This window comes from Giraffa tippelskirchi, chromosome 9, assembly GCF_054371585.1.
Source record: "Giraffa tippelskirchi isolate mGirTip1 chromosome 9, T2T-mGirTip1v1.2.pri, whole genome shotgun sequence".
In the NCBI taxonomy this organism is placed as follows: Eukaryota; Metazoa; Chordata; class Mammalia; order Artiodactyla; family Giraffidae; genus Giraffa; species Giraffa tippelskirchi.
In genome coordinates, this window is record NC_137283.1 from 134,446,152 (window position 1) to 134,462,002 (window position 15,851).

Here is a 15,851-nt window from a genome sequence, read left to right on the forward strand (position 1 = left end):
GTCTTTGCTACCCCTGGCCCTTTGGTTTTTCATGTGCAATTTAAAATAAGTTTAGCAGTTTCCACAACAAATCATTTTTGGATTTTGATTGAGATTACACAAATCTATATGCCAGCTTCAGGAGAATTTTCAGTTTTACAGGATTGAGTCCTCTAATTCATAAGATGGTACAGCCCTCCATTTATTTAGGTCTCTAAGTAGTAGAGCTAGTAGACATCTTGGATATATTTCATCATATTTATTCTTAGATATTCAATGTTATTTATATTTTATATTAAATATTTTATACATTTATTTGTTAAAGTTTCAGCTTTACTGACATATATATACAAATAAAACTGTAAGATACTTAAAGTGTACATTGTGGTGACTTGAATATGTATGTATTGTGAAAGGATTCCCCCTTCGAGTTAATTGATATATGTCACCTCACATAAATTTACTTTTTCTTTTTTTGATGAGAACTTTTAAGTTCTACTCTCTTAGGAAATATATGTGTTCTGCTAGCATATAACAATAAATTGTTCTTTTCTATGGTCAGTAAACATGGTGTGATATCTTCCCTTTGAAAATTTGAGACTTACTTTATGGCTGAGAATGTGGTAAATTTGGGGGAATGTTCCATTTGCAGTTGTCGAGAATACATATCTTGTATGGAATGTTCTATTGTCATTCCAAATTGCTGATCCTGTGATTACAATCTGTACCTCTATTGACTATTTTATCAAATTTTACATCAGTTATTGAAAAAGGTGTTTAAAATCTGCATTTATTGTTGTAGATTTGTCTATTTCCTCTCTTACTTCTATTTGAAGTTTTTGCTTTATACATATTGAGCCTTTGTTACCAGGTGCATGCATGTATTTTGATTGTTCACCTTGCTTTGGATTGTCATTATAAATTATAGCTTCCATTTAAATAATTCTACTTCTTTTAACATCTTTATCTTGTTCATACTTATAGGGATACACCAGCTTTCATTGCTTAACTTTTTCATGGTAATATCTTTTTCGTTGTTTTACTTTATCATTTTTGTGTCCTTTATTTAAGACATGTCTTTTAAACAGTATTAACCTGAACTTTAGAATCCATTTGACACTATCATGGATTAGAATATTTAATTTCTTTGTGTGCACGCATGCTCAGTCGTCTCCGACTCTTTGCAACGCCATGGACTATAGCCTACCAGCCCCCTCTTGTCTTTGGTATTGTGTAGGCAAGAATGGGCACTGGAGTAGTTTGCCATTTCCTACTCCAGGGGATCTTCCTGATCCAGGGATTGAACTCACATCTCCTTTGTCTCCTGCATTGGCAAGTGGATTGTTTACCTCTTGAGCCATCTGGGAAGCCCTTAATTTATTCACTTTATCTAAAATTATCAATATATTTGGATTTAAATCTACTGTAATTCCATTTTTTGTATTCTTTGCTTTTTTCTCTTTTATCACTTTTAAAGATTAAATATATCTCCTTTTTTTTTTCTTTTTAGCATGCTATTTATGCCTCCTTTTATCACTCTTTTTGAAGTCACCCTAGAACTTACTTCATTCATTCTTAACTTAGTAGAGTTACAGCATTACCACACTGTGGAAATATCAAGAACTTAAAACAGTTTAATTCTACTTATCGTCATTCTGCTTTTCTGATTTTTCTTTTCTTCAGGAGTCTTAGATCCTTAATTTCTATTTTCTTTGATAGTTCTGAACACCAGTGCTTTGTCTCATTAACTCTGTTAAAATGGGAAAAGGTTTTTTTTTTTTTTTTATTACAATCACAACTTTCTGCTTGACCTCAGATCTCTACACCAAGTTTTGGCTGATTTGGTTGCTTTGTGACATCTTCAAGCTGTTTTCAGATGCATTTTATCAATCTTATTTAGATGTTCTTGGTACAAGTACTGGTCTGATGCAAATTACTCCATCATGATCAGAAGTTAGACATTTCTGTATAATTTTATCAAGTGTAGTTGTTATATACTTTTATGATTTGCTAATTTCAAATGTTTAAAAAATTAGCATACTTTGTCCATCAGTGATATGGTGGCCACCATCTTGGTTCAGTTCAGTTCAGTCGCTTATTCGTGTCCTACTCTTTGTGACCCCATGAACCACAGCACGCCAGGTCTCCCTGTCCATCACCAACTCCTGGAGTCCACCCAAACCCATATATTGAGTCGGTGATGCCATCCAACCATCTTATCCTCTGTCGTCTCCTTCTCCTCCTGCCCTCAATCTTTCCCAGCATCAGGGTCTTTTCAAATGAGCCAGCTCTTTGCATCAGGTGGCCAAAGTATTGGAGTTTCAGCTTCAGCATCGGTCCTTCCAATGAATATTCAGGACTGATTTCCATTAGGATGGACTGGTTGGATCTCCTTGCAGTCCAAGGGACTCTCAAGAGTCTTCTCCAATACCACAGTTCAAAAGCATCGATTCTTTGGCACTCAGATTTCTTTATAGTCCAATTCTCACATCTATACATGACTACTGGAAAAACATAGCTTTGACTAGATGGACCTTTGTTGGCAAAGTAATGTCTCTGCTTTTTAATATGCTGTCTAGGTTGGTCATAACTTTTCTTCCAAGGAGAAAGCGTCTTTTAATTTCATGGCTGCAGTCACCATCTGCAGTGATTTTGGAGCCCAAAAATATGAAGTCTGTCACTGTTTTCATTTATTCCCCATCTATTTCCCATGAAGTGATGGGACCAGATGCCATGATCTTAGTTTTCTGAACGTTGAGCTTTAAGCCAACTTTTTCATCCTCCTCTTTCACTTTCATCAAGAGGCTCTTTAGTTCTTCTTCACTTTCTGCCATAAGAGTGGTGTCATCTGCATATCTTAGGTTATTGATATTTCTCCTGGCAATCTTGATTCTAGCTTGTGCTTCATCCAGTCCAGCCATTTCTCATGATGTACTCTGCATATAAGTTAAATAATCAGGGTGACAATATACAGCCTTGACATACTCCTTTTCCTATTTCGAGCTAGTCTGTTGTTCCATGTCCAGTTCTAATGCTGCTTCTTGACCTGCATACAGATTCCTCAAGAGGCAAGTCAGATGATCTGGTATTTCCATCTCTTTCAGAATTTTCCACAGTTTGTTGTGATCCACACAGTCAAAGGCTTTAGCATATTCAATAAAGCAGAACTAGATGTTTTTCTGGAACTCTTGCTTTTTTGATGATTCAACGGATATTGGCAATTTGGTCTCTGGTTCCTCTGCCTTTTCTAAAACGAGCTTGAACATCTGGAAGTTCACAGTTCATATACTGTTGAAGCCCGGCTTGGAGAATTTTGAGCATTGTTTTGCTAATGTATAAGATGAATGCAATTGTGCGGTTGTTTGAACATTCTTTGGCATTGCCTTTCTTTGGGATTGGAATGAAAACTGACCTTTTCCAGTCCTGTGGCCACTGCTGAGTTTTCCAAATTTGCTGGCATATTGAGTGTAGCACTTTCACAACATCATCTTTTAGGATTTGAAATAGCTCAACTGGAATTCCATCACCTCCACTAGCTTTGTTTATAGTGATGCTTCCTAAGGCCCACTTGACTTCACACTCCAGGATGTCTGGCTCTCTTGGTTCACTGTGACTCTATCCTTGAAGTCATATTTAATAGGTTCAGTGTAGGTTCCTGTTTAGAGTTGTTGTCAATGAGTCTGTTCTTTGAGGTTTTGGGCTTGGAACCAGAGAGAATGTGAAGTTCTGAGTGTAAAACTTAGGGGCTGCTTGACATCTGTTTTTTTCTATCATGTGAGAAAATGTACTTTGTAGTAAAGAAAAATAAAATAAGTATGCCGAGAAATTCAATGAAAAGGCATAGAAAGAAAGACTGGGCTATGATGGACTTCTTGATTCTAGTTATTTAGTAATCCCATAATACATCTACTTTTCCTTTGGATTTTTTATTATTGTAAAATATATGTCTATGCTGTACATGTGTCAGAATTTATTTCCTTTTTAAGGCTAAGTAATATTTCATTGTATGAACATTCCACATTTTTGTGTATCCGTTTATCTGTTGATGAACACTTGGCTTGCTTCCACCTTTTGGTTATTGTGAGTAATGCTGCTAGGATTATGCATGTATATGGATTGTTTTTTTACATTTTTGGAGTTTTTTTTTTGGATGCACTTTCTGTTTTTCTTAAAAAAATTAGACTTAGAATGCTATTTGTAACCAGTAAGATCCCAATTAATACGCATGAATCTGTTTTCAGACTCCCTGTAAAATTCCTTTGATCTACCAGCCTTTTTCTGGATCAGTACCACATTATCTTAATTATTTTAACTTTTAGTACGTATGTGTGGTCTGGTAAAGGAGTTTTCCCTCTTTAATCTTTTAGAAAAATGTTTTGATTTCATTTTCAGCATGTTTTTTTCAGATAATCAATTGTCAGCTTCTAAAAAGAAAACAAATGGAATTTTGTTTAGTGTTGCATTGAATTTTTAGTTAAATTTGGAAGAATTAATGTTAAATCTTTTAAAAGTTACATATGTAATATATTCTTGTGTAAAAGAGGCAGATAATATTAATATTGGCTCCCTTTTCCAAATGTTCCAGTCCTTTTCCAGTTTGATGTTGCCTTGGAAGAACTCTGTTTTTTTCCTCTCCTTACAGAATACTTTACATATGACCACAACATATATGATGTTTTCCTAACACAAAGAGACATTAGTCTGCCAACAAAGGTCTGTCTAGTCAAGGATATGGTTTTTCCAGTAGTCATGTATGGATATGAGAGTTGGATGGTGAAGAAAGCTGAGTGCTGAAGAATTGATGCTTTTGAACTGTGGTGTTGGAGAAGACTCTTGAGAGTCCCTTGGACTGCAAGGAGATCCCACCAGTCCATCCTAAAGGAGATCAGTCCTGGGTGTTCATTGGAAGGACTGATGTTGAAGCTGAAACTCCAGTACTTTGGCCACCTGTGAAGAATTGACTCATTGGAAAAGACCCTAATGCTGGGAAGGATTAGGGGCAGGAGGAGAAGGGGACGACAGAGGATAAGATGGCTGGATGGCATCACCGACTCGATGGACATGGGTTTGGGTAGACTCTGGGAGTTGGTGATGGACAGGGAGGCCTGGCATGCTGCGATTCATGGGGTCGCAAAGAGTCGGACATGACTGAGCGACTGAACTGAACTAAACTGAGATCCCATGAGTTAAGGGATGGGTCCCGCAAAACTGCCTCCCCCTAATTCAGACTTTATTCACAGCCCAGGGCATCACTTTTGCTTCTGACTTACCAATTATAAATTGGGATTCCTAGGACCCCTTCCTTCAGTTCAGTGACTTGCTAGAATGACTCACAGAGCTCAAGGAAACATTTATTCATGTTTACTGGTTTATTAGAAAGGATATAGTAAAGGGTGGGCTTCCCTGATGACTCAGATGGTAAAGAATCTGCTTGCAATGCAGAAGACCTGGGTTTGATCCCTGAGTTGGAAAAATCCCCTGAAGGGAATGCCTACCCTCTCCAGTACTCCTGCCTGGAAAATTCAATGGACAGAGGAGCCTGGTGGGCTACAGTCCATGGAGTCACAAAGAGTTGAACATGACTGAGTAACACTTTCACTTTCAAAGGATACAGATGAATGGCCAGATGAAGAGGTATAGAGGGTAGGGTCCAGTAGAATCCCAAGCATACTTGTATCTGTCCCTGTGAAGTTAGGGTGTCCTACCTTCCTAGCATGTGGATGTGTTCACCATCCTGGAAGTTTTCTGAACCCTGTACTTTTTGGATTTTTCTGGAGACTTCATCATCTAGGCATGCTGCTAAGTCACTTCAGTCATGTCCGACTCTGTGCGACCCCACAGACGGCAGCCCACCAGGCTCCCCTGTCCCTGGGATTCTCCAGGCAAGAACACTGGAGTGGGTTGCCATTTCCTTCTCCAATGCATGAAAGTGAAAATTGAAAGTGAAGTCGCTCAGTCGTGTCCAACCCTTAGCGAACCCATGGACTGCAGCCCACCAGGCTCCTCCGTCCATAGGATTTTCCAGGCAAGAGTACTGGAGTGGGTTGCCATTTCCTTCTCCGATGTGCCTGATCATTAATTCAAACTTAGTACTCTTCTCTTCTGGACGATGGTGGCGGGGGGAGGGTGTTGGTGAAGGCTAAGAGTACCGAATTTGTAACCATGGTTTGGTCTTTCTGGTGTCCAGCCCCCATCCTCAAGGTATTACAGAGCCCACAAAGAGTTGCCTTGTGAGAACAAAACAGACTTCTATCACCCAGGAAATTCCAAGGGATTTGGAAGCTCTGTATCAGGAACCAGAGGCAGAGAACAGTGTACATATTTTCTATTGTTTCACAGATGTATGGTGTAGGCAACCGTGGTGTTAGTCACTCAGTCGTTTCTGACTCTTTGTGACTCCATGAACTGCAGCCCACCAGGCTCCTCTGTCCATAGAATTCTCCAGATCAAGAATACTGGAGTGGGTTGCCATTCCCTTCTCTAGGTGATCTTCCTGACCTGGGGACTGAACCTGGGTCTTCTGCATTGCAGGCAGATTCTTTCCATCTGAGCCACCAGGAAAGTATAGACTTCTTTATACTACTCATCTAATTTTTTTTAATATCCTTTTTTTAAAAAAAACTTGAATGATACACAGCATATGTTTTCCCTCAGCATCTCAATTTTGAGATCTACCCATGTCCATATAGAAATATCTTCTTTATTCCTTTTATTTGCCACTGGGAGTTCCACTGTGTAGGTATACTTTATTATCTGATCGTTAGCCTGTTGACTGACCTTTAGGATATTGCCCCTCTTCAATATTATAACACAATTGTCCTGAAACTTTGAGACATACTTTTTGTTCACATTTTTCTAAGAAAGAAGCTACCAAAAAGTAGATTGATGGGTTTAAGAATGTGCACATTTGAATTTTCAAACTATTACCTCAATCTTATTGGGAATACATTGTGTTAATAGATTAATTTGGAGGCAATTTACATTTTTTATAATAATGAGACTTTTTATCCTGAAACAATGTAATTCTATTTATTCAGGTCTTTTTGTGTGTAATTCATTAATATTTTATAGTTCTTTTTTATGTAAGTTTTGCTCCATTTATGCTAAACCTATTTCTAGTCATTTAAATTATTTTTGCTAGTGTGAATGGAAATTTTCCAGTTATTCCAGTAGCCAGTTATTTCTAGTGTAAAAAGAAAAACTGTTAACTGTTAAAAATATTTATCTTATGCTGAGTGAAATAAGGCAGAGAAAGACAAATATTGTATGATATCACTTGTATTTGGAATCTAAAAAATGCAAAAGCTAGTTCAATAACAACAACAAAAATGGGTCACAGATACAGAGAGCAAGCTAGTAGTTACCAGTTGTGGTTGGGAAGGACAATATAAGGATGGGAAAGCGGGAGGTACAAACTGTTGGGTGTAAGATAGGCTCAAGGATGTGTTGTACAATGTGGGGAATATAGCCAGTATTTTTTAATAACTAAATGGAAAGTTGGAGAGGCAAACGGCAACCCACTCCAGTATTCTTGCCTGGAGAATCCCATGGCCAGAGAAGCTGGCAGTCTACAGTCTATGGGGTCACAAAGAGTCAGGCACAACTGAAGTGACTTAGCAAATGGAAAGTAACTTTTTTTTTTTTTTTTTAATTTTCGTTGGGGGCTAACTACTTTACAATATTGTAATAGTTTCTGCCATACATTGACATGTTTTAAAAATTGTATTGAAAAGTAAAGACTATTAAAAATTTTGTCTTAAGCACGAGGAGCTTACTGAAATGAATTTTTATTTGATTCTCATAAATTTTCTTGGTATATAGTCATAATGTCTCAAAAGTGACTTGTCTCTTTCCAATGTGTATACTTTTATTGACATCTTTTTGCGTTCACCAGAATCTCCTGAATTAAGTTGAACAACCACCATGTTGATAACATATGTTTATGTCTTTTCCTGTCTTTAATGGAAATGCCTTTAATGTTTCATCCTTAACATGGTGTTTTTTTGTTAGTAGCTGATAAAGAAATTTTATACTTTATGTATGTACAAAATGTTTATGTCTTAACACAGCCGTGGTAGATGTGAGCATATCAAAGTCTAGAATAAAGAATTGAACATGATGTCTTGGAAAGACCTCACCTCTTAGAATAACTAGATTGGAATTCTGGCTTCATCATTTACTGACAGTATGCTAACGAGAATGATACTTTACCCTATGAATCTGTTTCTAAATCTAAAATAGGAAGATAACAATGTATACAAGGACAGCTTTGTTATGAGCAAGAAGAGATGATAGGTATATATGTAAACAAGCTCCCAAAATGCTTGATGTAGGTTGGACTCAATAAATCTAAGTTTCTATCTGGATCCTAGAGGAGGACTTGGGCAATGGAGAAAGCCAAGTAAAAAGCAGGGCACCATTTAATGTATTTCTTCTACCCTCTCACTCTTTGTTGAGAGTACATAACTTATTAACATAATGTATTGCACATTTGGGGCTTTTCAGGTGGCATTAGTTGTAAAGAAACTGCCTGCCAATGCAGGAAATGTAAGATGTTTAGTTTTACTAAACTAGAATCTCTAAGACTGGCTCTACACTATAGCTATTAGTAAATCAATTATACAGCAAATAAGTGAGTCTAAGAAGTGCAAATTATTTTAAATTTACAAATACATCAAAAAGAAAAAAAATCCTTTTAGAGTTTTATAAAGCTGATAAACTCTGTATATCCATAAGCAGAAAAATATCTCATTTCACTAACTCTTTTTATTTTAGGTCCAAATGGCTTCATCCAGGTTTGAGAAGTCATTCAATCAAGAGTGTTCGAAACCAAGGTAAGGGTCACTTTATTATGAAGGCTAATTAATGTTATTAAGAACAAATTACTGCTAAATTAATCAATGGAATTAAGAAAGAAGCCAGTGTGCCTATTATGAAGTACTTCATAGATTTTCAAATTTTGGTAACTAAGAAGGACAGATGCCAGTCCCCACATGGACCAAAGCTTAGTTCTTCTTCTGAGCTCCAGTCACAGCTGATAATCAAAATTCTCTGAAAGGCCTTACATAGTTTTTCAAATTTGGGCAGGTCCCATCCTGTCATTTGTAACTTGGGTGGCAAATATATACACAGATACCCTGTTATTTGGGGTTTTATTTTTCAGCATCAGATGGAGCTTTATTTTTTCTTCTTTCAGTTTTATAGAGATATGATTAACATATGGCACTGTATTAAGTTTAAGGTGTACAGAAAAATGATTTGACTTATATACCTCATGAAATGATTACTACAATAAATTTAGTGAACACCCATCATCCCATGGAGAAGGCAATGGCACCCCACTCCAGTACTCTTGCCTGGAAAATCCCATGGACCGAGCAGCCTGGTAGGCTGCAGACCATAGGGTCACTAAGAGTCAGAAACGACTGAGTGACTTCACTTTCCCTTTTCACTTTCATACATTGGAGAAGGAAATGGCAACCCACTCCAGTGTTCTTGCCTGGAGAATCCCAGGGACGGGGTAGCCTGGTGGGCTGCCGTCTATGGGGTTGCACAGAGTCGGACACGACTGAAGTGATTTAGTAGCATCATCCCATACAGATATAAAAGAAAAGAAAAAGAAAAAACATACTTTTTTCTTGTGATGAGAACTCAGAATTTTCTCTCTTAACAACTTTCATGTATAACATTCAGCAGTGTTAATTACATTAATCATCTTGTACGCTCCATTAGTTGTTAGCTTTGACTTTCAATATTGTCTTTTTGTGGCTTTTAGAGAAATGCTCATTTCTTGTAAGTCTCAGTTTCCAAATATAAAAAAAAAAAACATGGAACACGTGAAAAATGTTTTAATCTACCTAGATAGGTGGTGAGTCCCTTTGAAGCATGAACCATGCTTTCTGTGAGCTGTATTCCCATCAAAGTCAGCAGAGAATCCAGAGCACAATATGGGCTTCCATAGATATTTTAGTGGAAGTTAATGAAAACAGTTTGAGTGATTTAGACTTTGAATTGCAAACTTTATAATGTATAATTTTGAAATTTGTTTTTCCGAAGAGATTTTTATGTTACTTGTTGATAAGGGTGTAAATTACTCATTTCCGTAATAGCAACAAATGCTAGTTGAGTGAGTGGGTGAAAAACTTGTTAAAACAAAGTTTACTGAGTGAACTCCAATTAAACAGAAATAGGGTAAAAGTATAAACTTAAAAATAAATGATTCTTTTTGTAAGAAGATAGATTAGCTAATAAACTCAGGGGAATTGAATATACATCTTGTTATAAAATTGTTATGTAAATGAGTAACATCTATAATGGTTGACAGTCCAGCTTTAAAAGTTTAGTGGGCAGTGGTAATGCCCTTCATGTACCTTCATGTTCAGAAAGCTTGATGATCTTCACTTTGAGTGGTGGGGCCATTCCCTTTTGCTCTCCAGGTGCACAGTCCTAAATACTGAACTGGAACCACTGAGATTAGTAACTGTGTCAGTGTTGAAAGCCTGAGACCAGTAATTGATGTGAATATACTGAAAGCCAAATGCGTTTTAAAAGAGTTCAGTGGGTCCTTGAAGTATGGATGCTGAGAATATTTAAAGGTCAATGAGCAAAATCTACAAAGGAGAAAAAAATGGCTTTATTTTCCCTGTAACCTTTCAAAGGTGAATTTTGCTGTGTTCAAGAAATCAAAATGATTGTAGGTGACTTACTGTTGCAGAGACGTGTGTGTGTGTGTGTGTGTGTGTGTGTGTGTGTGTGTACACATCAGCAAGACTTTTCTCTTTCCAAGAGGAAAGCTATTTCTATATTCACTTAATGTGAGACTTCTCATTTCCTCAAAGTTCAGTCCAAGTGGGAAATTTCTCTTTTTTCCATGCATCCCCAGACACAGGAGAAGACTTAAGCAGAGTGACGCAGGCAGGGGCCGATGGCCTGGCTTCTTCCCTTTCATGGCCTGCCTTCTGGGGCCTGGCCTGGTGTGTGGCTGCTGTTTATACCTGCTGAAGTGCTTTCTGTGTTTGCCTTGGCGCTGCCACCTTACACGCTAGAGCCCCAAGCCGTTCATGAGGTCTGTCCCAGAGCTTTGAAACCTATGAGCTGGCGGCTGGGGCGAGAGCATGTCTCTCTCAATTTTTGGGTGAACTCCATGTTTTTTCCCAGAGCTTAGATCACTGTCCGCAATCCAGGCTTGCTAGACAGAATGTAACAGTTACTGCTGGAGACATCCTGAACTTTTAAGGGCAAAAGGCAGAGGGGGAAGGGAGAGAAGAAAAAGCTCAAGGTCAACTTGACAGCTTGAAAGTGAACATTTTTATATCTGGTAAACAAAGATTTTTACGGAACTGGAAAACTTTATCGCCAAGGAAGGAAAAAAAAAATCACTTCGTGTTATGGCAAGAGGCTGTGTTGTTCCAGAGTTCCCAATTCCATCCCAAGTCATGTTTGAGACCAGACCAGATTAATCAGTGGTTGTGGCAGGGCTGTTAGTAGGAGTGATGTAATTTTTGTATAAATTTACCCCTCTCCCTGGTTCTTTCATTGGTCTCTAATGATTTTTAGAAGATGTATCTTCTTCAAAAGTGGCAAAATTAGGAAAATTCTGACACCTGTTTGTCCTGTGCCCACCAATCTTGGCTTTTCCTTCCCTGTGCTCTTGCTTGTCATATTAGGAATATCCCAACAGTTTTTTTGGCTAAGATTTCTCCCCCTCTTCTCTTTCCATGGGAAGTCTTGGTTCATGGGAGAAATTTTATTTTGGTTATATAAGCTTGTGAAGAGGAGGAAATGGCAACCCACTCCAGTATTCTTGCCTGTAAAATCCCACAGACAGAGGAGCCTGGAAGACTACTGTCCATGGGGTTTCAAAGAGCCAGACACGACTGAACACATATAAGACTGAGTGTGGCTAGAATGGTATATTTTCCTTCTGTTTGTGTGCGTGTGAATGAGCCTGATATAGATGTATAAAGGGCATCAAATATGAGAAACTAGTAAATAATTAAAGTGTTTTGCAATAAAGTATAACAAATCCAAATTAAAAAGTCAACACTTGGAAGAATTGAAGTTTAAGGCTGAATATGAGAACTTACAAGGTTCATAGCAACTTTGTTTATAGGAAAACATAAGAGAGCCCTTGTTATACCCTCTTCCCCACCTCCGACCCCCAATGAAGAACAAGGTCTGTGCTTTTATAAATATGTTAAGAATTTCTTCTGTAATGTTTGTCTGTGAAAAACATAAAAATGCCTTTGAATGGGGTAAATGGTGATCTTATTTCACTGAGCTAAGGGGGGAGAAACAAAAGCCTACTCTTGGTTTCCACCTAGAGAAACGCTAGTGAGAAATGAATAAGCCCTCCTAGACTCTTCGAGATAGTGTATTTATTCTTGGGTCAAGCTCTATGGTCTTCCGTTTTACAGTGACAGCCTCTTTCCACCCCCTTCTTCATATTTCATTCCCCAACCTGATTCATGCTGTTTGCCTGATAAGGCTGAACGATATCTAAACTGAATGTTTGACCTTGCTTGGAAGTAATGCCATGGGAGACTTATATTAATTTTAATGTTACATAGCTTTTCCAACATATGGGATGGCTTTGTTTGTCATTCAAGAGATTTATTGATGCAATGCGTATTCCCTGGTCCTTTCATGAAAAAATGTTTATACCTGTGGGCATGTCCAGATGGCAGTGAATGACTTGCATTCATGAGAACAGCATTCAGCAGTTCGTGGTTGCCAAGGTAAGCAGCAAAGGCATGCCCTCTGCACTCTATTGCCTTGTAAAGAAACAGTCTCTAAGGTAACAGGGCAGCACCCTTGAGGCCAGAGATCCCTAGTGTTTTAGACTTGGTGGGGAGGTGAAGGGGGAGAGAAGAGCCAGAGGGACAACATGAAATAATACTAATAAAAGAACTTTTTGTTAATGTCCTGGAAATTTAAAAAGGGGAAAGAGTTGAGAGAAGAGGTGGGGGTTCAGAATTTTCCACTTTGGGTCTCAATAGAGATTTAATTCAGATTTGCCTTGTGCTTCATCAGCGTAATGCCCCTTTCATAGGTTAATTTGAGGGACATAGACAGCTAATGGTCCAAGGCATAACCCAAGGGACAGGCTCTAGGCTGTCACAGACTGTGATTGTCAGGTGGTGAATAAGCAAGCACTCTGATTCTCTTGGAATCTGTGGCATTTTTAGGATTGACTTGTTTTCTGTACTGTAGCCCCTTAATGCTATCATTGCAATGGTAAAAATGTCACCTGAATGACTGTTCTCAAGAAGGTATTGCTGGCTGGATTAACAGTCTTGATGGGAAGGAGTTTTTCATTGCATTACCTTCAAATGCAGAAAATAATCAAGTGACAGCTTCTAGCTCTTACAGCAGTAGTGTAGATTGTGAACTCCCTAGGTAATACTAGGATGTTATGTCATTTATAGAATTTGGCCCATGGTTACTATTTGTTGTTGTTGTTCAGATGCTCAGTCATGTCTGATTCTTTGCGTACCATGGACTGCAGCACACCAGGCATCCTTGTTCTTCACCATCTCCTGGAGCTTGCTCAAACTCATGTCCATTGACTTGGTGATGCCACCCAACCATCTCAGCTTCTGTTGTCCCCTTATTATCCTGCCTTTAATATTTCCAAACATCAGGGATTTTTTTCTAATGAATCGGCTCTTTGCAGCAGGTGGCCAAAGTATTGGACCTTCAGTTTCAGCATCAGTCCTTACAATGAATATTCAGGATTGATTTCCTTTAGGATTGACTGGTTTGATCCCCTTGAAGTCCAAGGGACTCTCAAGAGTCTTCTCCAATACCATAGTTCAAAGCATCAGTTCTTCTGTTCTCAGCCTTCTTTATGGTCCACCTCTCTGTGGAGGCCTGGGCCTGGCCCACCATACCAAGATCTTCTTAACCACAAGAGGCCCTGGAAACTGTCAGTCAATTCTGATGTCAAAATGCTATCCATTCTCCAAGAAATAGTATTAGGTAGAGGGAGGGAAAACTAAAGAAAGCATTCATAAGGCCTCTAAAAAGGGAAGGCTAGAGAGAAACCCTCATAAGAGCCTAATTACTAAACCCCATATAAAAACAGAATAATTGGACTGAAAGTCACCTCATAAGATTCACTGAGTCTGACTTTAAGCAGGTGACTAAGTCATCCAGAAAAGAGAATTGTTCCTTTCTCAATATTTTCAGAGGGAAACATTATATGACACATAATCCCCTGAAAGTTAATTTTATATTTTGGCCCCCCGAAGATATCTTGTGTGAAATTAAAATGCTAGCTTTCAAAGTCAAACATTTCTTACTATTCAGGAGCTGTGCATAAAGAGAACAACCTATAAGTCTACTCAATACAAACTGGACATATTCTTAAAATTTTCTATCAATTGAATTTACAGAAATCACTAATTTGTTTACAGATTCCAGTTCATAAGGGTGTTTGGAAATGTTCCACCTATGTAAAAAGATTTTAAATAATAATAGCAACAGTATTTGATGCATGCTTACCATGTGCCAGATATAGTTCTAAGTGCTCAGTTCAGTTCAGTTCAGTCGCTCAGTTGTGTCCGACTCTTTGCAACCCCATGAATTGCAGCACACCAGGCCTCTCTGTCCATCACCGACTCCCGGAGTCTACCCAAACCCATGTCCATCAAGTTGGTGATGCCATCCAACCACCTCATCCTCTGTCGTCCCCTTCTCCTCCCGCCCCCAATCCTACCCAGCATTAGGGTCTTTTCCAATGAGTCAACCCTTCGCATGAGGTGCCCAAAGAATTGGAGTTTCAGCTTCAACATCAGACCTTCCAATGAACACCCAGGATTGATCTCTTTTAGGATGGATTGATTGGATCTCCTTGCAGTCCAAGGGACTCTCAAGAGTCTTCTCCAACACCACAGTTCAAAAGCATCAATTCTTCGGCGCTCAGCTTTCTTCACCGTCCAACTCTCACATCCATACATGACCACTGGAAAAACCATAGCCTTGACTAAACGGACCTTTGTTGGCAAAGTAATGTCTCTGCTTTTAAATATGCTATCTAGGTTGGCCATAACCTTCCTTCCAAGGAGTAAGCGTCTTTTAATTTCATGGCTGAAGTCACCATCAGCAGTGATTCTGGAGCCCAAAAAAATAAAGTCTGACACTGCTTCCACTGTTTCCCCATCTATTTCCCATGAAGTGATGGGACCAGATGCCATGATCTTAGTTTTCTGAATGTTGAGCTTTAAGGCAACTTTTTCACTCTCCTCTTTCATCTTCATCAAGAGGCTCTTTAGTTCTTCTTCACTCTCTGCCATAAGGGTAGTGTCATCCGCATATCTGAGGTTATTGATATTTCTCCCGGCAATCTTGATTCCAGCTTGTGTTTCTTCCAGCCCAGCGTTTCTCATGATGTACTCTGCATATAAGTTAAATGAGCAGGGTGACAATATACAGCCTTGATGGACTCCTTTTCCTATTTGGAACCAGTCTGTTGTTCCATGTCCAGTTCTAACTGTTGCTTCCTGACCTGCATACAGGTTTCTCAAGAGACAGGTCAGATGGTCTGGTATTCCCATCTCTTTCAGAATTGTCCACAGTTTATTGTGATCCACACAGTCAAAGGCTTTGGCATAGTCAATAAAGCAGAAATAGATGTTTTTCTGGAACTCTCTTGCTTTTTCGATGATCCAGCGGATATTGGCCATTTGATCTCTGGTTCCTCTGCCTTTTCTAAAACCAGCTTGAACATCTGGAAGTTCATGGTTCACATATTGCTGAAGCCTGGCTTGGAGAATTTTGAGCATTACTTTACTAGCATGTGAGATGAGTGCAATTGTGTGGTAGTTTGAGCATTCTTTGGCGTTGCCTTTCTTTGGGATTGGAACGAAAAC

The 15,851-nt window shown here is 38.6% G+C and overlaps 1 long non-coding RNA gene across 6 annotated transcripts in view; it reads left to right on the plus strand.

Annotated features, from left to right (window-relative positions):
* Window positions 1-15,851, plus strand: part of LOC145521746 (uncharacterized) — a 300,074-nt gene that overhangs the window by 58,476 nt on the left and 225,747 nt on the right. For all 6 annotated transcript variants that reach the window (XR_014065650.1, XR_014065651.1, XR_014065655.1 and 3 more), the window contains exon 3: window positions 8,755-8,813. This is a non-coding gene — a long non-coding RNA (uncharacterized LOC145521746). The remainder of the gene's footprint in view (window positions 1-8,754; window positions 8,814-15,851) is intronic.